Source organism: Choloepus didactylus, chromosome 3 (genome assembly GCF_015220235.1).
Source record: "Choloepus didactylus isolate mChoDid1 chromosome 3, mChoDid1.pri, whole genome shotgun sequence".
Taxonomy (NCBI): Eukaryota; Metazoa; Chordata; class Mammalia; order Pilosa; family Megalonychidae; genus Choloepus; species Choloepus didactylus.
The window spans coordinates 6,288,748-6,311,919 of record NC_051309.1 but is presented as its reverse complement, the minus strand read 5'-3'; the positions used below and the strand labels follow the sequence as shown (position 1 = coordinate 6,311,919).

Here is a 23,172-nt window from a genome sequence, read left to right as displayed (position 1 = left end):
AGCCCACGCCCGCCGGCCGGTTCGCGCGGGCGGTTTGGAGGCCCGGCCGAAGAGGCGGGGCCAGGGCGGGGCCCGAGGCGCGGCGTGATGTAATCCGGACGCCTGGGCGGAAGGATATGGAGCGCGGGCCCGGCTGGCGGGGCGCTGAGGCCAGTTGCCGGGTAACGGAGCGGAGAGGCCTCCGGCGCGCCGCCTCCGCCCTCCGCCGAGTGGCGCTGGGAGCCGCCGCCGCCGCCGCTTTACGTAAGGCGCAGGCCCGGCCGCCCGGCGCTCGGCAGCCGCACCGAGCCCCTCGGAGCGCCAGGCGCCCCCGCCGGCCGCCGCGCCGCCCGGCAGCCTCGGCAGGTAGGGCGGGCAGGTGGGCGCGGGCGGGCTGGCGGGGGCGCGGGCCGGCCGGCTGCAGAGGGCTCGGGGCCCGCCTGAGGTAGGCCGCCGCCGGGGAGGCCGGGGAGGCCGGCGGGGCGGACCCGGTGCGTTCCCGGCCCCGGCAGCGGCCGACCTCGGCGCCGGGCCGTGCGGGGCGGACCCGCGGACCCCCACCCGGGTCCCCGCTGGCGTCCGGGCTCCGGGAGCGCGGGCGGACGATGAGTCCGCACAATGGGCCGGCCCTGGGTTCGGTGCCGCTCGGGGTCGGCGTCGCGGCGGTCGGAGCGCCTCTTTAGGGGGCAGGCGAGGCGGGGGTGCCGGGACGTGGGCTGGGTGTGGAGCCCCGAAGGCGGGCGCCGGCGGGGGGCGGGGGCCGGGCCCTCCGAGGCTGCGGCAGGCGGGAGGCGCGCGGCGGACAGGGCGGAGGTTCGCGCCCCCTCCTCTCCCCGCCCCGCCGCCCGCGCCCCCTCCTCTCCCTTGCCGTCCCCTCCCCGCTATTCGCGCCCCTTCCCCTCCTCTCCTCTGCCCTCCCCTCAGCATTGTCCTTTAGGGGCCCGGGAAGGGGAGCTGCGGGGCGGGGCGGCGGGCGGGTGACGGACGGGCGCGCCGGCCTATGGAGCGGGGCGGGCCCCGGCGGGCGGGGAGCCGGGGCGCGGCGCAAGGTTTGGCGAAGGTTACCCTGAATGCAGAAGTGACAGGCCCCTGAGTCGCTCGCGTTCCGCTCCCTCCCGCGGCGACTTCGCCAGTCGTGTGCGAGAGCGGCCCGAGTGTCGGCGCGCGCTGCCGGGCTCTGGTCCCTCCGCGGCCGGCTTCCCGGCACGCGCGTGGCTTCTCCCCGCTGGAGAGTTGGCCGGCTTCGGGTTGCCCTGGAATTCAGCGTGTGCTGCTGCGCAGATGACGGGGCCTGCTGAGCGCCTTGTGGCAGGCCCCCAAATCGTGACAGAACCCAGTTTTGATTGCTCTGTAAAGGAACCACTTTTCGGAATTTGTCCTCTGTAGGTAAGCCACGGCGACTTAACCTGGTGAGGACGGTACGCGGAGGCTTCAGGGGGTTGGCTGTGCGGTTCTTGGGGGTAATTTAAATACACGTGAGTCCCTTTAATAGCTATCTGGATTACAGACTTTGACTTATCAACCAAGTTCCTAAGAATGGGTTTTACATTTCAGGGTTTTTGCTTTTTAAAAGCAGTGGTAGAAGAGTGATCAGGAGGTGGGGAGGTGATGCTGTGGATAAAACTATTTATACACTCAAATTCCCAAGCTGGATCTCATGCAGAAAAGGGCCCATTCCAGGACAGTTTGACCATTTCATAGATTTTGAATTTAAAGGAGAGAAAAAATCGACCACTCTGCCTCCTGAAGGTCAAATATTGTCACCTCAGTTACTTTGGATTGAACCATTTTTAAATGGGTCTCAGGATCTGTATTTCTCTTCCTTGCGACAAAAGCTGTTTTTCTGAAATTGTGCCTCTACATATCCATGGTAAGTTTCTTATAATGAATACTTATTTGATCCTGGATTCAAATGCTGCACTTGCTAAATAATGGATTTTTAATAATAAATTTAAGAAATAGTTTACTGCTTGAGTGTGGGCAGGTGTATAAACAGTTTTAATGGAAACCTGTTTCATCTGTGAAATGCCAGTTTGGCCACTGAAACACTGAAGGAAGGAGGAGGATATTACTCTTAAATATTTAGTGTTTAATTCCTTAAGAATGGAATTAGAGGTACAACTTTTTTTCTCCGGAAGGAAAAGTACAGGTCTTTAACGTGCTGTTAACATAAGCCAAACCCATAACTATTTTAAAAATTACCTTATTTTTACACAAGTTGTAAAAATTTAAGAAAATTAATTGAACTTTTAGTGTTTCTCTAATGATATTACAGATCATTCTGTGCCCTATTTTACAATAGCACTCTTCAAAGGCAGTAGGATTGTTTTAATTTGCAGCTTGGCGGAAAAGTACTGAGCCATAACGTTTTGTCCCTGTTTTATAGTTGTATTTTAATTTAGTGGCCTTTGATCCAGTTTTCTTATCTGGAAAATGGGGATAAGTATCATACTTGTCTCTCAGGGTATTTGGCATGATCAAGTGAAGGAAGACATGAAATAATTCTGTTAACAGCCAAACCTATTTGAAAGGTTATATGAGTGATGTTGTCATTATAACCTTGGAGTCCTTTGCTTGGCTTACCCCTGTGAGCTCTTAGCTTTGTCTTCAGCTCCTCACTACCCCCTTCCCATCCACACTGCCTTGGCTGCCAGAGGCATCCTTCCGAAACACACATCAGATCTTGCCAGTCTCTGGCTTAGAAAGCATCTGAGTCTGCCTCTTGCTTGGAGGTGAGAATCCAGACCCACCAACATCTCATTCATGGCCTCTCAGTCTGGCCCGGAGTCCTCTTCTCCTTTACCTCGTTCTCGTCCCGTTTCCACACAGTCCAGCTAAGCAAGATGACTGTTGGTTCTCTGAACACCCTGAGCTGCTTTGCCAGTCCTTTGCTTATAGTCACATCCCCACCCTCTCCAGTTTTTAAAGTCTGTGTCGGATATCATGGCTTCTCTGCAGCCTTTGGAAATCCTGTTACAATGAATTACTCCTTCCTTTCTGCTGTCATAATTCCATTTTTTCTTCTGTTTATCGCATGAATCACCTTGTGTGATAAATTGTGTGTGTTATATACTCTGCTGATCGTGTCATTATTTTACTCCCAGAACCTTGCTTGGGTCTTAAAACGTGCTAAGTTTTACTAAACAAAGTCAAAGTTTATCATGTGTCTGAAAGAGTATACTATTATAAAGTGTTTCTAATAAACATCACAGCACCAACCACAGCATCAGAAATTCAGTTGTACTATGTTGAAGATAGTTAAGAATACTTGGAATATTTCTTTTCAATTATTTTTGTCTTCTCATATAATAATATAACAGATGGTGTATTTATACAAAGGGAAAGCCATCACCTTGTCACCTGTATCTAAACTTTCAGGGTATAAGGAGATGTCTCCAGAGCCTGTACTGCTGATCTTTAAGTTGCTCCGTCTTCCTTATCTTTGCAGGAAAGTCTTCAGTTGTCTCTTTGGTAGAGGGAACCAAGAGTACAAGTTTAAAAATATTACTTACATTTGAAATATAATTTCACTTCCAGCCAGTTACTTTTATTTAGGCCTTTTTTGGGAGATTTAGTATACTCATTAAAAGGTGATTTGCTTTTGGGGGGCTGACAGAAAGGACATTAGGCCTGAATCAGAAAGACTTGGATCAACCTGGGCAACACACTTAAATTTCTCTTGGGCCTCAGTTTCTTTATTCTCTGAAAAGAGAACAGCCTAGGCCTGCTCTTTTTTTGCTCTGCTGTGTCACTCATGGTGGCTATGCTTTGTATACTTTGTTCCTGTGCAAATAGCAGGTCATAAGATATCTTGGCTAATGGTACATTTGTCTTCCTCATTGCTAGGCTAGAAATCTTTTGAGGCTTCCCCTTTGCTTGACAGCCAGGCTTTTAATAATTTGCCAAAATTAATATGTAAATCGAATCATAATACACCCCCACGTAGAAACCAGAGGTTCTCAATGTGTTTCCCAGTCTATTGTACCTGAGGGACATGACCCAGGTGATAAGAGTGGCTTACTCCTGCAGACTTTTGCCTTGGTGCTCCACACTGCCCTCCCCCGGTTGAGAGTTAGTGTTGAAGGGTTATGAAATTTCTAAGATCTGTACCCTCTGGCCACAGACCCATTTATAGGTTTCTTACCATCTGTCTCCACGTCCTGTTTCGACACTAGACCTCTGGCTGTTTCTGTGATGTTGGTATGATTCCTTTACTCTGGAATGTCCTCTCTGCCCTTCTCTCCCTATCAAAATCCTGAGTCTCATTTTTATGAAGAGCCTGCTGTGATTTTCAGAATTAACTCCTTGTTTTTCTTGACAGATACCTCCTTTCAGCAGTTTTTTCCTTCTTACATGGAGGTCTTTACTGAATTATAAACTCCTTAAGGGAAGAGAAGAAATGTACTCATCTCTGAGTCCCTCTACTGTGTAGCATGGCCCTTTTTACGGTGCTCATTCGTTACACGTCTGACCGAGTCAACTCAAAGTAGAATCACTTACCATCTTTGCAGCAGTGGGGAGTTGACACTGTGAATTCACAAGGCCCAGCACATAGCAGGTGCTCAGTAAGTGGCAGCTTCTGGCTGTGGTCTGGAGCAGGTGTAGAGAACGCTGATGGTTGGGTAAGTTAGTCGACTGCGTATGCTGGTTTATTATGACAGTGGCCACAAATTTTCTAGCTTGTGAGTAAAGGAAAAAAAAATCATCTCATCTCTTTAGCTGCCCCTCTGTTCTTTCATTTGTTTGGGGCATAAGCAGAAAAGTAGGGTGTTTGGATGGAGAGGGATTTTGCATAAGCAGATTTGATAGTGGTCCTAAATTATTTTCTGGACCTATGCAGGATCTAGGAAGACAGGCAAACCTATCTGTAGGTGAGAAGGTTTTTTGCCTGTAGCTTAAGAAAGTCAGTGGGAACCAAAATTGTCAATTTGTATGTTAGTACATTATATGTATTTCTAAAAATCTCTGTTAGAAACCTGTCCTAGAGATTTCTGGGTGATAGAACTATTCTAATGGAGAAACTTGTTGTATCATAGTATCCGTGTTATAAATGAAAGGCAGTAGGACAGAAGATTGATAATTGAGAATGTGTTGCTGTGTGTGTGTCTGTGTCTAGCTAGAGGGGTATCAGAATGTCAGCTCTGTGGATACAAGCTCAGTGTGTGTGTTTCTCTCTAGGGACTGTAGGAGCGAGCCTGGGTCTACAGTCTTTAAGAGTGCTTGGCTTGTGGTAGCAGTCACTTAAATATTTGAATGAAATGCGTCACTCCATTGAATGGATATTTCAGTATTTGAATGAACTCTGGGGAAGGATCCATGGGGATTGTGATGGTTGGGTTCATGTGTCAACTTGGCCAGGTGACCCAGCTGTCTGGTCAAGCAAACACTGGCCTAACGATTGCTGTGAGGACGTTTGAGGCTGGTTTATTGGCTCATCAGTCAATTGACTGCAGCTGTGACTGATGACTCACCAAAGGGCGTGCCTTCCACAATGGGAGAGTGCAATTGGCTGGATTTGATCCACTTAATCTGTTGAAGACTTATAAGCAAGACAGATGGGGGACCTTCACTTCTTCTTCAGCTGCCCAGTGAAGCATTTCCTGAGGAGTTCGTCGAAGTTGCCGGTTCGTTTCCTGAGAAGTTCATCGAACACGTTCGTCGAAGATCCCAGTTCATTTCCTAAGGAGTTCGTTGAAGTTGCCGGTTCGTTTCCTGAGGAGTTCATCGGACATCTTCTTTGGAGTTGACAGTTTGTTGACGGCTCTACAGAATTTGGACTCGCGCATACCCACAGTTGTGTGAGTCACTTTTACAATTTGATAATCAGACACCTCTCATTGATTCTGTTTCCCTAGAGAACCCTAACTAATACCGGGATAAATAAGATTTTGTTCAGTAATGTGGTTGTTACCCCAGTAACAGCGGGAGTGGGTTGGGTATAGAGAGTGGGGAGAGATTTATTTTCCCTTCTAGCCAGGAGTTTATTTCTAGCTGAATTGCATTTCCCGAAGTACCTCTGGACTCTTACTAGGGATTACAATAACTATTTTAAAAGTGTTTGTCCAGTTCGCAGATTAATCAAGCCCCTTTATATGTTTCTTCACATACTAGCTTTTTCTTAGGTGGCTAGGTAGCATTTTGTGCCTTGTTAGCATTTTTCCTGAAGATTTTAATGGAGAGAAAGTTGAAATTGAATAGACTGATTTTTCATCCTTTTGTTGTTACGTGTTGCTGCTTTCTCTGGTCACCATAGATAATTGAGTACTGATTGTATTTTTGTTAGTAATCTTTTGCTTGTACCATCTGAAGGAGTGTCTTGTTTTTATAAACTTTACGGATTAAGCTAAACTGGTTAAAGTATATTTCATGTGGTTTATCAAAACATTGTTTTGAATATTATAGCTGTCATAAAGCTTATTTATTTAAAAAATACACGTTGAAAAAATCTAAAAATACACTAGATTGGAGGGTGAAAACTAAATTGCCTCCTTCACTCCCTTCCCACCCCGTACTCATCTCCCCTTGAAAACCAGGCTATCATAAAAAAAAAAAAATTATGTATATACTTGTAAAAAATGAACTCACGGTACTAGAATGTTCTGTGTCATAGCTTAAGAAAACACTAAAATTTTTGTCTTGGAGCGCTTTCTGTATCAGCATGTACAGATCTACTTCAGGTACAGATTTCCTTCACTGGGTTCTTTTTTATGTGCCTAGTATTCCATTGTATGACTATAAGAGAGTTTATTTACCTAGTTGATGGGATGTTTTTGTTATTGTAACACACTGTTACAGTGGACATTCTTTTACATATGTCTTGGTGAACTTTTGGGAGTAATCTTGCTCCAGGCAGCCTTAAAAAAAAATTGACCAACAAGTTTCAAACTTCTGAGTTAGTATTGATCATGTTAAAATTTTCTTGTTTACTCTATTAGTTTGAATAATTTTATATATTAGACTGGGTAGTTTCTTCTCTGAAGTAGTCCTTTTTGGTAATCATTTTATACTACTAAGGAAGCACAAATTATTTGTATTGCACATTGAATATTAGGTTAATAAAAATTCTAGGTTGTGTAAATATTACTAGAATAAAAAAAATTTTTAAAAAATCTGTGGAACAGCATAACACGAACAGTGAACCCTAAGTTAAACGATGGACTACAGTTAATGAAAACATTATTTTAAAACAATTCTAAAGGCTCAGAGCTGGGGTCACGGACCTGCAACCTGGGCATTCACACAGGGCCCTGCTCTTGGTTCACTGCTCTTATGGTGCTCTCCTGATATTCTTAATAATTTTTTAACAAGGGACCCCACATTTTCATTTTCTATTTTTACTAGGCCCCACAAATTATGTAGCTGACCCTGTAAAGACTTTTTTTAAAAGAAACATACAAAGTAAGAACCTCTCATCCTCATATCTTCTAATCCTGTTTCCTGTGAGTGACCACCGTTAGCAGTTTGGTTTATCCACTTGGAGATTTTTGTTTTTAACTTTTTATTTTGAAATACTTCCAAACTTACGGGATAGTTACAAAAATAATAGAAACCCCATATAAAGAAAGTCCAACATGCCCCTAACCCCTCAGATAGCCAGATCCACTGATACTTTTTTTTTACTTGGAGATTTAAAAAAATGCATATGTAAACACACACACACACACACACACACACACACACACACACACACACACACACACACACACACACACACACCATGCTTGAGTCTTTTTGAAAAACTACTAAATTGGAATCTACCTGAAGTCAGTGGGTCTTTACAAGCTAACAGTTTTATAAAGATTCTAAAAAACTTAGGTATAAGAATTGGTACTGAAGCAGTTTTGGTTTTTCTATTGGTTTATTTTTGTTTGTTTTTTGAGAAGCATGCTTAACTTGATGCTTCAGCAGAAATAGCTTAAGTTTGAGCGTTAAAATGCTGTTCTTTAGAGAAAGATTTCTCTTTCTAAAATGAAGTAAAATCGACTCTAAACCCATCATGGGGAAGTCAGGAATGAAAGTTTATTCTTTAGTCAGGCACTAAAACTGCTCAGTTAACAAGGGATTTACTAGGGAATATACAGGATTATTTGGTGCTTTATTTAGTTAACAGGAGGTCAGAATTGGTGAATAGAAGGGCAAAAGGTCTTAGAGTAGCTGCAAAAGTCAGAGGAGGATGGTGGGGGGGATGCACTAAAGTCAGGCATTGTGCTGGGGCCTCAGGTAAGCAATTTCATCTACCCTCTTTGACAACTCTTTGAAAGGGGTGGTGGTATTGTCATTTTATGAAGGATGAAGCTACAGCTCAGAGATCTCAAGAAACTTCTCTAAGGTCACAGTTAATACATGACACAACAGGAGCTTACACTTCCATCCTTATAACTTAAGGTTTGTGTTCTTTCCACTGCCCTGCTCCTCCTAGAGATTTACTTGTTCACAGGATCTTTGTTGACTGCCTGAAATGTGTTCGAAGCAGATGTCAAGCTGGAGCAGACATGAGAGAGATTTCCTAGAGGGAGGCCTGGGCAGGGTGAAGAGGAAGGGAGCCATGTATACATAGGAAGGGCCTTCCAGTCTCCAGGCTGCTCTGAACCCTGTGAAGGGAGAGAGGGAAGGAAGGACTGGTGGGAAGAACCTCAGACCCCAGCACACTTTGAGAGCCTTGGCCGTGCCGCCAGGAGATACCTGGCGGAAGTGATGCATCCAGTGTCCGGCTGGCATGGGCTGGGGCATCCTGAGGGAAGGGCGGCCACAGCTCCTTAGGGGCTGCAAGTCAGCAGGGCCTCTGTAATGTGATGTGAGTAGGTGTCTCCGTGGCCACGCCCCCCCCCCCCCCCCCCCGGTTCAGTCCTGGTGAGGGGAGGAGGGAAGACTGTGCAAACGAGCAAATGGATACATACATCAAGTGCTAAAGGGACAAACAAAGCAGAGGATGGGGGTGCTGTGTTACATAGGTGGGCAGGGAGGCCTCGCTATCAGTTGTCCCTTGAAGACCTGAAGGAAATAAGGGAGAGAAAGGTGGGGGTATCTGAGGAGCCAAGCATTTCAGTGGGAGGGAAGAACAAGTGAAAGCTCTGGTCCAGGATCCATTATGAAGGTAGAACCAGGATTTGCTGAGGACGGGATGTGGGATGTAAGAGGAGGAGGAATTAGGAATGATGCTGAAGGGGTGGGAGAGGGTTGAGCGGAGTGAGAATTGAGAGTTTCATTTTAGACAAGCTAGAAGTTTGAGCTGCTAGTTATACACCTAATAACTGTTCAGTAGCTTGCTGGCTGGAATTCTGGAGTTCAGGGAAGAGAAAGCTTGGAGTAATCACTACATAGATGGTGTTTAAAATCACAGGCTTGGAGGGGATCAGCCAGGACCATGCTGTCTGGTAAGGTGGCCATGAGCCGTGTGTGACTTTTAAGCACTTGCAGTGTCTGATTTGAGATGTGCACTCTAGGTATCAAATACACACCAGATGTCAAAGACTTAGTGTGAGGAAATAATATAAAGTAGCTCATTAATAATAATCCATATTGGTTATATTTGGAATGATGATATTTTGGATATATTGGACTAAATAAAATAGATCCTTAAACTCAATTTCACCCTTTTCTTCTTTGTTACTATGGCTACTAGCAAATTTAAAATTACAAGTGCAGCTCACGTTATTTTTCCCTCAGAGAGCCCTGCTGGGGAAAGAGAATGTAGGTAGAGAAGTCCAAGTACAGAGCCTGCAGAGCAAGGGGAAGGAGGAGGGGCAAGAAGGGAAGAGAATAAAATAGTTGTGGTGACCAGTGTGTTGGTGAGCTTCAGTAGACTTTCTCTATAACTTGGTTAAAAGGAAAGTATCTGTAGAGAAACTAGGCATTATCAATGTGTAGCAGATGGGATTGGTTTTTTATAGAAGTGAACAGTCTTAGATGGCCTATAGGATCGGGTTGCCACCCCCCCCCCCTTTTTTTCCATTGGAACAAGAATGCAACTTGTTAAGAGAAAGCCATAATATAGTCTGAGAAATCAGTTATGATAATAGAGGAAAAGCATGCATTTATAAGATTTGATGACCTAAATTTAGGTCATAGAAAAGAGAGAGCCTAGAGGGCTTTTTTTTTTGTCTTGCAATCTCTGCTTACCTTCTTTTCCTAATTCTGAGCTCCTTTTGATGTTCAGTTAGGCCCATTGGGTGGCCTTCGCTCCCATGGGTGTGTATGGGGTGGGGAAAGGTGCTTTGTTACCTTCCGTGATATAAACGCGTGACTTGGTTTTTTGGTTTGCATACTGATCACTCGATTACTTTAGTTGGCATCATCTGGCACCCTCAGCCTACCTATCCTGAGCATCTCAAGGAGATGCAGAGCTGAGGAACAGACTTTGGGCCATTTCCTGTTAGTGTTCCTGAACCTTCTGGATGCAGCTCTTGGTCCTCTGTTAATATGCTAGTAGCTGTATTGGAATGATATTGGGCAAACGTGTTTTCCCTTGGATAGATATTTTTCCCTCTGCTTCCCACTCTCCTGTTCCCAGAAGATACCCTTGCACAGTTTCAGAGGAGCTGTGCTCCTACAGTTTCCCCCTCCAACCGTGAGATAGCCTCAGAACTTCTCTGAGTGGAACTTGCTTGGGCCTTGCCAGGGCAGGCTGAAGGTTGCATTGAAGAGGATCAGGTAGTACCCTACAGTTTGCTGTTGGCTAAAGTGGGGTCAGAATTGGTCTCTTGTCTCCTTGGCCATGGGTTCAGGCCTGTCAGCTTCCACAATGCCTCCAGGCCTGTGGGGACAGTGAACTGTGGCTGGCATAATGACCAAACCAAACACTTTTCTTTTTTTTTTTTTTTAACTTTCCCTTCTTTTTTAAATCAACTGTATGAAAAAAAAGTTAAAAAGAAAACAAACATACAATAAAAGAACATTTCAAAGAGACCGTAACAAGGGAGTAAGAAAAAGACAACTAACCTAAGATAACTGCTTAACTTCCAACATGTTCCTACTTTACCCTAAGAAAGTTACCTAATCTAGCAACCTTTCTGTGAACTTGATCCTACTATATCCATCAGAAATTAACAGACCATAATCATTCCTGGGCATCCCCAGAACATTAAATAGCTTATCTGTTCTTCTTGGATTATTGTTCCCCCTTCCTTAATTGCTCTCTATTGCTAGTTCCCCTACATTCTACATAATAAACCATCTGTTTTACATTTTTCAAAGTTCACATTAGTGGTAGCATATAATATTTCTCTTTTTGTGCCTGGCTTATTTCGCTCAGCATTATGTCTTCAGGGTTCATCCATGTTGTCATATGTTTCACGAGATCGTTCCTTCTTACTGCCGCGTAGTATTCCATCGTGTGTATATACCACATTTTATTTATCCACTCATCTGTTGAAGGACATTTAGGTTGTTTCCATCTCTTGGCAATTGTGAATAATGCCGCTATGAACATTGGCGTGCAGATATCTGTTCGTGTCACTGCTTTCCGACCTTCCGGGTATATACCGAGAAGTGCAATCGCTGGATCGAATGGTAACTCTATATCTAGTTTTCTAAGGAACTGCCAGACTGACTTCCAGAGTGGCTGAACCATTATACAGTCCCACCAACAATGAATAAGAGTTCCAATTTCTCCACATCCTCTCCAGCATTTGTAGTTTCCTGTTTGTTTAATGGCAGCCATTCTAATCGGTGTTAGATGGTATCTCATTGTGGTCTTAATTTGCATCTCTCTAATAGCTAGTGAAGCTGAATATTTTTTCATGTGTTTCTTGGCCATTTGTATTTCCTCTTCAGAGAACTGTCTTTTCATATCTTTTGCCCATTTTATAATTGGGCTGTCTGTACTATTGTCATTGAGTTGTAGGATTTCTTTATATATGCAAGATACCAGTCTTTTGTCAGATACATGGTTTCCAAAAATTTTTTCCCATTGAGTTGGCTGCCTCTTTACCTTTTTTGAGAAATTCCTTTGAGGTGCAGAAACTTCTAAGCTTGAGGAGTTCCCATTTATCTATTTTTTCTTTTGTTGCTTGTGCTTTAGGTGTAAAGTCTAGGAAGTGGCCGCCTAATACAAGGTCTTGAAGATGTTTTCCTACATTATCTTCTAGGAGTTTTATGGTACTTTCTTTTATATTGAGATCTTTGGTCCATTTTGAGTTAATTTTTGTGTAGGGGGTGAGGTAGGGGTCCTCTTTCATTCTTTTGGATATGGATATCCAACTCTCTCAGCCCCATTTGTTGAAAAGACCATTATGACTCAGTTCAGTGACTTTGGGGGCCTTATCAAAGATCAGTCGGCCATAGATCTGAGGGTCTATCTCTGAATTCTCAATTCGATTCCATTGATCTATATGTCTATCTTTGTGCCAGTACCATGCTGTTTTGGCAACTGTGGCTTTATAATAAGCTTCAAAGTCGGGGAGTGTAAGTCCTCCCACTTCGTTTTTCTTTTTTAGAGTGTCTTTAGCAATTCGAGGCATCTTCCCTTTCCAAATAAATTTGATAACTAGCTTTTCCAAGTCTGCAAAGTAGGTTGTTGGAATTTTGATTGGGATTGCATTGAATCTGTAGATGAGTTTGGGTAGAATTGACATCTTAATGACATTTAGCCTTCCTATCCATGAACATGGAATATTTTTCCATCTTTTAAGGTCCCCTTCTATTTCTTTTAGTAGAGTTACGTAGTTTTCTTTGTATAGGTCTTTTACATCTTTGGTTAAGTTTATTCCTAGGTACTTGATTTTTTTAGTTGCTATTGAAAATGGTATCTTTTTCTTGAGTGTCTCTTCAGTTTGTTCATTTCTAGCATATAGAAACATTACTGACTTATGTGCATTAATCTTGTATCCCGCTACTTTGCTAAATTTGTTTATTAGCTCTAGTAGCTGTATCGTCAATTTCTCAGGGTTTTCTAGATATAAGATCATATCATTTGCAAACAATGACAGTTTTACTTCTTCTTTTCCAATTTGGATGCCTTTTATTTCTTTGTCTTGCCGGATTGCCCTGGCTAGCACTTCCAGCACAATGTTGAATAACAGTGGTGACAGCGGGCATCCTTGTCTTGTTCCTGATCTTAGAGGGAAGGCTTTCAGTCTCTCACCATTGAGTACTATGCTGGCTGTGGGTTTTTCATATATGCTCTTTATCATGTTGAGGAAGTTTCCTTCAAGTCCTACCTTTTGAAGTGTTTTTATCAAAAAGGGATGTTGGATTTTGTCAAATGCTTTTTCAGCATCTATTGAGATGATCAATTGATTTTTCCCTTTCGAGTTTTTAATGTGTTGTAATACATTGATTGATTTTCTTATGTTGAACCATCCTTGCATGCCTGGAATGAACCCCACTTGGTCATGGTGTATGATTTTTTTAATGTGTCTTTGGATTTGATTTGCAAGTATTTTGTTGAGGATTTTTGCATCTGTATTCATTAGGGAGATTGGCCGGTAGTTTTCCTTTTTTGTAGCATCTTTGCCTGGTTTTAGTATTAGATTGATGTTACCTTCATAAAATGAGTTAGGTAGTGTTCCATTTTCTTCAGTGTTTTGAAAGAGTTTGAGTAAGATTGGTGTCAGTTCTTTCTGGAAAGTTTGGTAGAATTCCCCTGTGAAGCCATCTGGCCCTGGGTATTTATTTGTGGGAAGATTTTTGATGACTGATTGGATCTCTTTGCTTGTGATGGGTTGGTTGAGGTCTTCTATTTCTTCTCTGGTCAGTCTAGGTTGTTCATATGTTTCCAGGAAATTGTCCATTTCCTCTACATTATCCAGTTTGTTGCCATACAGTTATTCATAGTATCCTCTTATAATTTTTTTAATTTTTTCAGGATCTGCAGTTATGTCACCTTTTTCATTCATTGTTTTGTTTATATGGGTCTTCTCTCTTTGATTTTGTCAGTCTAGCTAGGGGCTTGTCAATCTTGTTGATCTTCTCGAAGAACCAGCTTTTGGTGATATTTATCCTCTCTATTGTTTTTTTGTTCTCTATGTCATTTATTTCTGCTTTAATCCTTGTTATTTCTTTTCTTCTACTTGGTTTAGGATTGGTTTGCTGTTCATTTTCTAGCTTCTTCAGTTGATCCATTAGTTCTTTGATTTTGACTCTTTCTTCCTTTTTAATATATGCATTTAGTGCTATAAATTTCCCCCTTAGCACTGCTTTTGCTGCATCCCATAGGTTTTGGTATGTTGTGTTCTCATTTTCATTCGTCTCTATATATTTAGCAATTTCTCTTGCTATTTCTTCGTTAACCCACTGATTGTTTAGGAGTGTGTTGTTTAACCTCCAGGTATTTGTGAATTTTCTAAGTCTCTGATGGTTATTGACTTCTAATTGTATTCCATTGTGGTCAGAGAATGTGCTTTGAATAATTTCAATCTTTTTAAATTTATTGAGGCTTGTTTTATGTCCCAGCATATGATCTATTCTGGAGAAAGTTCCATGAGCACTAGAAAAGTATGTGCATCCTGGTGATCTGGGATGTAATGTCCTGTATATGTCTGTTAAATCTAATTCATTTATCAGATTGTTTAGGTTTTCAATTTCCTTATTGGTCTTCTGTCTGGTTGATCTATCTATAGGAGAGAGTGATGTGTTGAAGTCTCCCACAATTATTGTGGAAACATCAATTGCTTCCTTTAGTTTTGCCAGTGTTTCTCTCATGTATTTTGTGACACCTTGATTGGGTGCATAGACATTTACAATTGTTATTTCTCCTTGTTGAATTGCCCCTTTTATTACTATGTAGTGGCCTTCTTTGTCTCTCAAAACATCCCTGCATTTAAAGTCTATTTTATCTGAGATTAATATTGCTACACCTGCTTTCTTTTGGCTGTAGCTTGCATGAAATATTTTTTTCCATCCTTTCACTTTCAGTTTCTTTGTGTCCCTGTGTCTAAGATGAGTCTCTTGTATGCAACATATTGATGGTTCATTTTTTTTGATCCATTGTGTGAATCTATGTCTTTTAATTGGGGAGTTTAATCCATTTACATTCAACGTTATAACCGTGAAGGCATTTCTTGAATCAGCCATCTTATCCTTTGGTTTATGTTTGTCATATTTTTCCCCTCTCTCTATTAATATCCTTTATTGTACCCATACTGAATCTCTTTAGTACTGAACCTTTCTCCAAGGCTCTCTGTCCTTTCTTTGTTTCTCTGTCTGTAGGGCTCCCTTTAGTATCTCCAGTAGGGCAGGTCTCTTGTTAGCAAATTCTCTCAGCATTTGTTTGTCTGTGAAAAATTTAAGCTCTCCCTCAAATTTGAAGGAGAGCTTTGCTGGATAAAGTATTCTTGGCTGGAAATTTTTCTCACTCAGAATTTTAAATATATCGTGCCACTGCCTTCTCGCCTCCATGGTGGCTGCTGAGTAGTCACTACTTAGCCTTATGCTGTTTCCTTTGTATGTGGTGAATTGCTTTTCTCTTGCTGCTTTCAGAACTTGCTCCTTCTCTTCTGTGTTTGACAGTTTGATCAGAATATGTCTCGGAGTGGGTTTATTTGGATTTATTCTATTTGGAGTTCGCTGAGCATTTATGATTTGTGTATTTATGTTGTTTAGAAGATTTGGGAAGTTTTCCCCAACAATTTCTTTGAATACTTTTCCTAGACCTTTACCCTTTTCTTCCCCTTCTGGAACACCAATGAGTCTTATATTCGGACATTTCATATTATCTATCATATCCCTGAGGTCCATTTCGATTTTTTCAATTTTTTTCCCCATTCTTTCTTTTATGCTTTCATTTTCCATTCTGTCATCTTCCAGGTCACTGATTTGTTGTTCACCTTCTTCTAGTCTTGTACTATGAGTGTCCAGAATCTTTTTAATTTGGTCAACAGGTTCTTTAATTTCCATAAGATCATCCATTTTTTTATTTAGTCTTGCAGTGTCTTCTTTATGCTCTTCTAGGGTCTTCTTGATCTCCTTTGTATCCCGTACTATCGTCTCATTGTTCCTCTTTAGTTCTTTGAGTAGCTGCTCTAGGTGCTGTGTCTCTTCTGATCTTTTGATTTGGGTGCTTGGGCTTGGGTTATCCATATTGTCTGTTTTTTTCATATGCTTTATAATTTTCTGTTGTTTTTGGCCTCTTGGCATTTGCTTAACTTGATAGGGTTCTTTTAGGATTTGTAGACCAATTGAAGTCCTTATCTCTAATTTATCAGATCTACAGCTTTGTGGAGTACACTTTCTCTAACTAACCAGCAGGTGGCGTCCACGAGCCACCTGTTCTCCACAAGCCAGTTCTCCCCTGCTTAGCCTTTTTGGTGAGTGGGGGAGTGAGTCTTGTGGGGTCCAATTAGTGTACCAAGCTTGCGTGTGTAGTTGGTGTTGCCCACCCTGTATATGGGGCGTTTTTCTGTGCGGTCAGGGAGGGGGGGTGGCTCTAACAATCAAATCTCCCTGGTGATCCTAGAGTTTTAAAGCTGCTGCAATAGTCTAATCCCTCAGTTCAGTCCTGCCACAGTTTGTCTTTGCCACTGACCCACAAGTCCTTGGTATTGGCGTATGGCTCCTGAGACTTGCAAGTGGGCCCCTCTTCCAGGCCGTGCACCCCGGGTCCTCTGTTGAGGGATGACTGTGCTATGTCACAGGTGAGTGCCGTCCCCCCAGGGCAGTTCTGGGCTGCTGGGCTGTGTAGGGAGGCTCCCAGTCTGCTGAAATGATGGCTGAATGGGGTTTTGTTAATTCACACTGCTCCACCTTCCCAACTCTGGGACAATCAGCTGAGGTTGCAGGGAAGGCTAATGTCCACGCCCAGTTTTGTGGTGTGTGCCTGTTATTTGAAGCCCTTCCGTCACACTGGGTTGTCTGGGGCAGCTCTGGGCTATGGGGCTGGCGATGGGCAGGAGTGTTTCCTGTCCACCAGGATGATGGCTGTGAGCAGATACCCCCCTTTTCTTGGGAAGTTGTGGTGTTTAGTGAATTTTCTCAGCCACTGGATTATTGCTTTTGTCTCAGAGCTCTCTTAGTTCTGCTCTTGCCTTGACCTGCGTAAATTGCAAGTCTTTGAAGCTTTCTGTATTGGGCTTCTTAGAGTAATTGTTTTAGAAAAAGAAAAAAGGATTAAAAAAAAAGGCCCTCCTCAGAGATCTAATGGGTTATTGAAATGCTAAGAGACAAAGCAATTAGGGCCATTAAGGAAAGGTCCACAGGGCAGAGAGATCAGCTTTTCTTTGGGATTTGCATATGAGCCTCAGGGCCTGAGCTCTGCCCTTCCCCTTTCTATGTTCACCAGAACTCCAAAAATCCTCCGCTTTTATTTTGGAGTTTTTTGTGTTGTTTTTTTCTACGCCCGTCTCCTCTCTGCTGGGCTGGCTGCTCTCAGATTCTCTGGTGTCTGGTCTCAGTCTATCTATGGTTGGAGTTTGGATCAGTAGAATGAGTTTCCGATAAGAGCTGCCACTGCAGTTCTCCCTTCTCCTCCCCGGACCTGACAGCCCCTCCTCCCACGGGACTGAGCCTGGCAGGGAGGGGTGCGGGTCCCCTGGCCACAAAAACTTATAGATTTCGCTGATCTCAGCAGCTCCACGTTTTCATGAGTGTTGTATGAAGCATGCCCAAAGTCAGATTGCTCTGTGCTGTCCAGTCCACGCAGTTCCTGGCTTTCTACCTACTTTCCTGGAGGAGTAACTAAAACATACAGCTCACCAGTCCGCCATCTTGCCCCGCCTCCCAAACACTTTGATTAAAAGGGATATGCTAAATGCAAAGTAAAAATGCTTTGCTTTAGTCCCTCAAAATTGAAGGAAAGACTACGAGTTAGAAAGGGCAGAGAGTATAAAGGAAAGAGCATCAGCTTTCGAGCTGAGACAATGGCCCTGGTCTTGACTGGGTGTGGGACTCTGAATACATGTTTAAGTTTCATAATCCATAAACTGAGGAGGTTTGGCCTAGCCCTTTTTTCTTTCTCTTTTTTTTTTTTGGTGAAAGCAGCGTCTGGCACACAGTGGGTACTCACATATTTATTGAATGAATGAATAAGTAAAATAACTCTAGAGCGCTGAGGTACCATGAGGGCAGAGGTGGGGGTTAGTGGATGTTTGGGCAGTTCCTCTTCTCGTTATCTGTCCCACTTTAACCTGTTCAGGTGCAGTATTGGGTTCCACCTCTTAGAGAAATGTTTGAATGGCTCTGGATTGGATGATCTCTCTCTGAGCATAAAGATGACATATTTCTAACCCTGACACCACCCAGTTTCTTACTTCTCGCCATCATATGCCTATATACTTTTTACTAAGACAAAAATTGCAGGAGAACACAGTTTCAATCAGATGTAGGGGAGAAGTGCTGCAGAGGTACTGGGTTATCCATATTAATTGGGACTCATTTCCCCAAACCCATTTCTTGTCTTGATAGCTAGATCTGTCAGAGAAGTTGATTTAAAAATAAAGGGAAAGAAAAATCCAACTCTACTAGAAAATACCCATTTAGCCCCACCTGGTAGAAGGCATAGCCTTAGACAGTGTAACTGCAATATGGGGAGAACAAGAGGCCAAGCAGAGCTACAGGATCACTTTTAAAACTTCTGCTTGGGTATGGTGTCTGCCATGTCCACTGCATTGCATTGGCCAAAGCGAGTCACATAGAACAGTGCCAGGACGGGATGCACTGCTGGCCAGTCATAGGGTGAAAGCGGAGCCTTTCTGTCGAAAGGGTTGTACAGTGCCTTCAGGGAATAGGAGTGGTTGGGAATAATAATTCATCGAACCACAAATGTGAGAAGAAAATGAATACTTCTGGAAGAAAACAGGAGAATAGCTTTCTGACCTTGCAGTAGGGAAGGATGTCCTCAAACTTTAAAGTCAGTCTTGGTGGGATGCAGGTTCTTGTAGAGTGGGTCCAGACCTAGGTCCAAGGTGCTGCATTTCTGACAAGCTCCCACGCGGTGCTGGTGCTGTGGGTTCCTGGACCACACTTTGAGTAGCAAAATCCTAAGTGCAAAAGTACCAGCAATAAAAAGGATAGAGTAATAAATTTAGTATATTAAAATTAGGTTTTATTTATCAGAGGACAGCATGAAGAAAATAAAATTATGATTCATACACTGGGAGAAATATTTATACTGTAAATAACTGGTAGAGGATTAGTGTCCATATATTAAAAACTCCTACAAATGAGTAAAAAAAAATCCCAACAGAAAAATGAGGAGAAACCATGAACAGGTAGTTCAGAAAATAGGAAACATATGGCCAATACTATGAAAAGCGTGTTCAACATTAGTGATTGGGGAAATGCAAATTAAATCTCCAATGAAGTATTTTTTTTTACGCTCACAACCTTGACAAAAATTATTAAGTCCCTCAGTACTAGGTATTAAGATTAAGGGGTAACTTTTATACATTGCTGATTGGAGTATAAACTGATATGAAATGAGTGCACATGAGAAACAGATGCACAGGCGCATCAAAAACATACCTGAGAATGCTCATAGCATCATTAGTTATAATAGCCAAAATGCTGGAAACAACGCACGTTTCCATCAACAGAATGAATCAATAAATTGTGGTATATTCATACTCTAGTATACTGTGTTTGGGGGATAATTTTACATTATCCTGGAAAGTTCAGCATTTGTGTATCCTGTAACATGGCAGCCCATTCCTAGGTACTTATCCAGGAGAAGTGTATACCAGAAGCCCTATTCAAGACTGTTCCTAGCAGCAGTGATTGTAACAGCAAAATATTGGAAACAGCTCAAATGTCTATTGACAGGAGATTGAATAAAATACAGTGTTTGCACAGTGGAATATATTAAATAGTGAAAAATGAATGAACTGCTGCATACAGCAACAGGGATGAATCTTGGAGACATAATGCTGAGTGAAAAAAAGCAAGTTACGGAAGATTACATACAGTATAATACCATTTTTACAGAGCTCAAGAATAAGTACAACTTATTAAGTAAACAATATGTTTAAGCACATATGCTGTGCCAGTTTGAATGTATTATGTCCTCCAAAATGCTGTTATCTTTGATGCAATCTTGCGTGGGCAGACATATTGATATTGATTAGATTGTAATTCTTTGATTGAGTGTTTGCATGAAGATGCGCCCCACCCAACTGTGGGTGATAACTCAGATTGGATTATTTCCATGGAGGTGTGGCCCCACCCATTCAGCATGGGCCTTGATTAGTTTACTGGAGTACTATATAAGCTCAGACAGTAGGAGCGAGCTTGCTACAGCCAAGCGGGACACTTTGAAGAACTCACAGGAGCTGAGAGAGGAGCTTCAGCTTACAGAAACATTTTGGAGATGGCCTTTGAAAGCAGACTTTTGCTCCGAAGAAGCTAAGAGAGGACAAACGCTTCAAGAGCAACTAAGAGTGACATTTTTGAGGAGCTAAAGCCTAGGGAGGAATGTCCTGGGAAAAAGCCATTTTGAAACCAGAACTCCGGAGCAGATGCCAGCCGTGTGCCTTCCCAGCTAACAGGTTTTCCGGACACCATTGGCCATCCTCCAGTGAAGGTACCTGATTGTTGATGCCTTACCTTGGACACTTTATGGCCTTAAGACTGTAACTCTGTAACCAAATAAACCCCCTTTTATAAAAGCCAATCCATTTCTGGTGTTTTGCATCCCGGCAGCATTAGCAAACCAGAACATATGCATTTGTGACAAATTTTATTTTTAAAAAGTCAAAGGCATGGCAAATAAAATTCAGGTTAGTAGCTTCCTCTGGAAAGGGAGGTAGTGGAATGGGATAGGGAAGGGAACATAGAGGCAAATGCAAATTAGTGTTAATGTGTTAGTTCTTGGTTGGGTGGTGAGTTCAACCAATATTTATTACATTTTTTTATGCCTTATAACTGAAAAATACGTTGGACATACATTTTGTTCATATAATAAAGACAAACACTAATGCTAGCAATAGGCTGTCTCCTGGAAGACAGGTGAACGTCACAAGGCTGCTCTATCATAAGAGACTGTCTCTGCTCTTAAGCCCTGTCCCCCATTGCTTTTGTGGAAAAGAAAAGGTCTCAGATCCTTAGGGAGGCTCCTTCTACTTTAGTTAGCCCCCTCTGGTCTCATGACCCCTAGGAGGACGGATAGTGCATACTCTGTTTTGGAAGCTGAATCCAACAAGAATGCTTCATCTTCATCCCTATCCCCAAGGAAATCAGGGAGATTTTGCTATAACATGATAGAATACCCAGCAGTAATTTGGGTATAGAGCGGGGGTGGGGGCGGGTAGTAGGTTGGTGATACATGGAGTGCAAAAGAATGAAATTAATTTATATGAGGTTGTTTTCTTAGGGAGGGAAAGCCTGGTAGGACGTTGACAGGAGGATAACAGTGCACACACATAATAGGTGTGTGGACCGCTGCACACCCACTTGTTCAAATTGGAGTCCAGCTAGCTTAAGTTCAAATGGAAATATGCTGGTGGTTGGAAATATTAGACTGAGTGAGAGGTCAGGGTAGGAGAAAGAGATGGGGTGGGGTGGGGTGACATTTGCATAAGTCAAATGGATCTTCATCATTGTGAGTAGTTAAACGTGAATGTTAAAGGGTCTGTGGCAAAAATCACTCCAGTTAGAATTGCTGACTGTTGGGCAGCACTTGAAGATGCATTTGGATACGTTCACCCTATCTTATTAAACAGTTCAAGCGATAATGATTTCCTTCTTTCTAGGGTTGTCTAATTCTATATTTACTTAAGTACAATACTTACTACTAACCGCAAAGTCAAGTATTTTACATGATAGAGCACTTGACCACAATCTCTAAGAAAAGAATAACCACTTTTATGTTTAACTTGAGGCATTTGAAAGTTGATTTTTATGTTTAGTGTTTGATAGTTAGCTATTTTCTTCTGTTTTTGTTTATATGTTCCATCTCGGTCATGCAGAGTATATTTGTTTTACCGTTTTTTCTTCTTTTATATTTGCCTTTGTAATGTAATGTTTATGGCTTGAACATACTAGTGAGATTTTAGAGAGTTGTGACCTGTATCGCCTCTACAGATAGTCATTTCAGTTTATTTTTTGAAGAGAAAGTTTTTAATTAGTGTAAAATTCCAATCCAAAAGGTATCACCTTGTGATCTAATAAGCTGAATATTTTAAATGTATTTTTCAGAATGTTACATTGTTAACTTGTCTTTAAAAATTTATTTTTTGAGTTTTGAGGAATATACCTGTTTACTTCATTAATCTAGGGAGAGTTCTGTAAGATGCAAATTCGTATTAATGCTAGCTTTGGCTTAAATTGTAGTAGGGATTCTCAGCATGTTTCACAGATTCAGGGATGCCTTGAGGTAGAAATCAGGTAGCATGTATGTCTAAATCTTTTGGCAGCTGTGCCTGACACCTCGTAAATGTTAAATCCGGCGTTCCTCATTTAGCCTTCCTCCACCTGCTCCAGTGCTCTCTAGCGCTGGCCTGGAACACTCCTGCACCTTTTCTCCTTAGTGGTGGCTCTGCCATCGACATCCTATTGTCAGATGTCTTTTGATCCACTCAAAACAGTTTGGTTGTTTTGAAAAGCCTAACGAATTGATTTTACTGGTTTTAAGTAACTACTTAATCCCTGCTTCCCTGCTGTGGAGGTAGGGTGAACTGGTAGGCAAATCGCTACGGATCCCTCTCTTGTCACCAGTCCAAAGAATGCCCTAAGAATGAAGACACCAACCACTAAACCTCTACTCCCGTGTAATTAAAGGTAATGATTGAGGATCCAGGCATGCCTAGGGGGAAGGGGAAATCTGGAAGTTTTTGATACCATATAAAAAGGAGAACTGATTGATTTACTGTATAAAATAGTAAAATTTATGGAAGTTTTTTAAGGGAGAGGAAAGGAGAAAGATCTAGTTAATGATCCTAAAGTACATTTTCAGTCCTGGGAAATTCAGGATATAAGGGGCCCCAGATGATCTCTATCTTGCTTATAACTTGGGCCTTAGGGAAAATGTTAATTCTTTCCAATTAGTAGGTCATATTTCCCAAAGTGTGTTCTATGGAGCACAAAAGGGGAGCAAAATTAAATAAGTATGGAAAATGCTGTATACTTTGGTTTCCTTCTTGGAAGTTCCAGATGCACATTAGCATATTTTAAAGCTTCCAGGTGTACAGAAATAAGCCTGTTTTTGTTTCAGCTCTGTTATTATCCTAATTTATGCAAAAGGAAGAAGTTTTACAGCAAAACAATAAATTTTCATATCACCTAGTATACACTTTGGGGAAACTATGGAGCAGGTTATTCATTTAAATA

The 23,172-nt window shown here is 42.4% G+C and overlaps 1 protein-coding gene across 1 annotated transcript in view; it reads left to right on the top strand.

Annotated features, from left to right (window-relative positions):
• Positions 1–221: 221 nt before the first annotated feature.
• KIAA0232 (KIAA0232 ortholog) overlaps positions 222–23,172 on the top strand; it is a 130,169-nt gene continuing 107,218 nt past the window's right edge. The window contains 1 exon segment of the mRNA XM_037829337.1: positions 222–345. The gene's annotated coding sequence lies outside the window, so the exon portion shown is untranslated.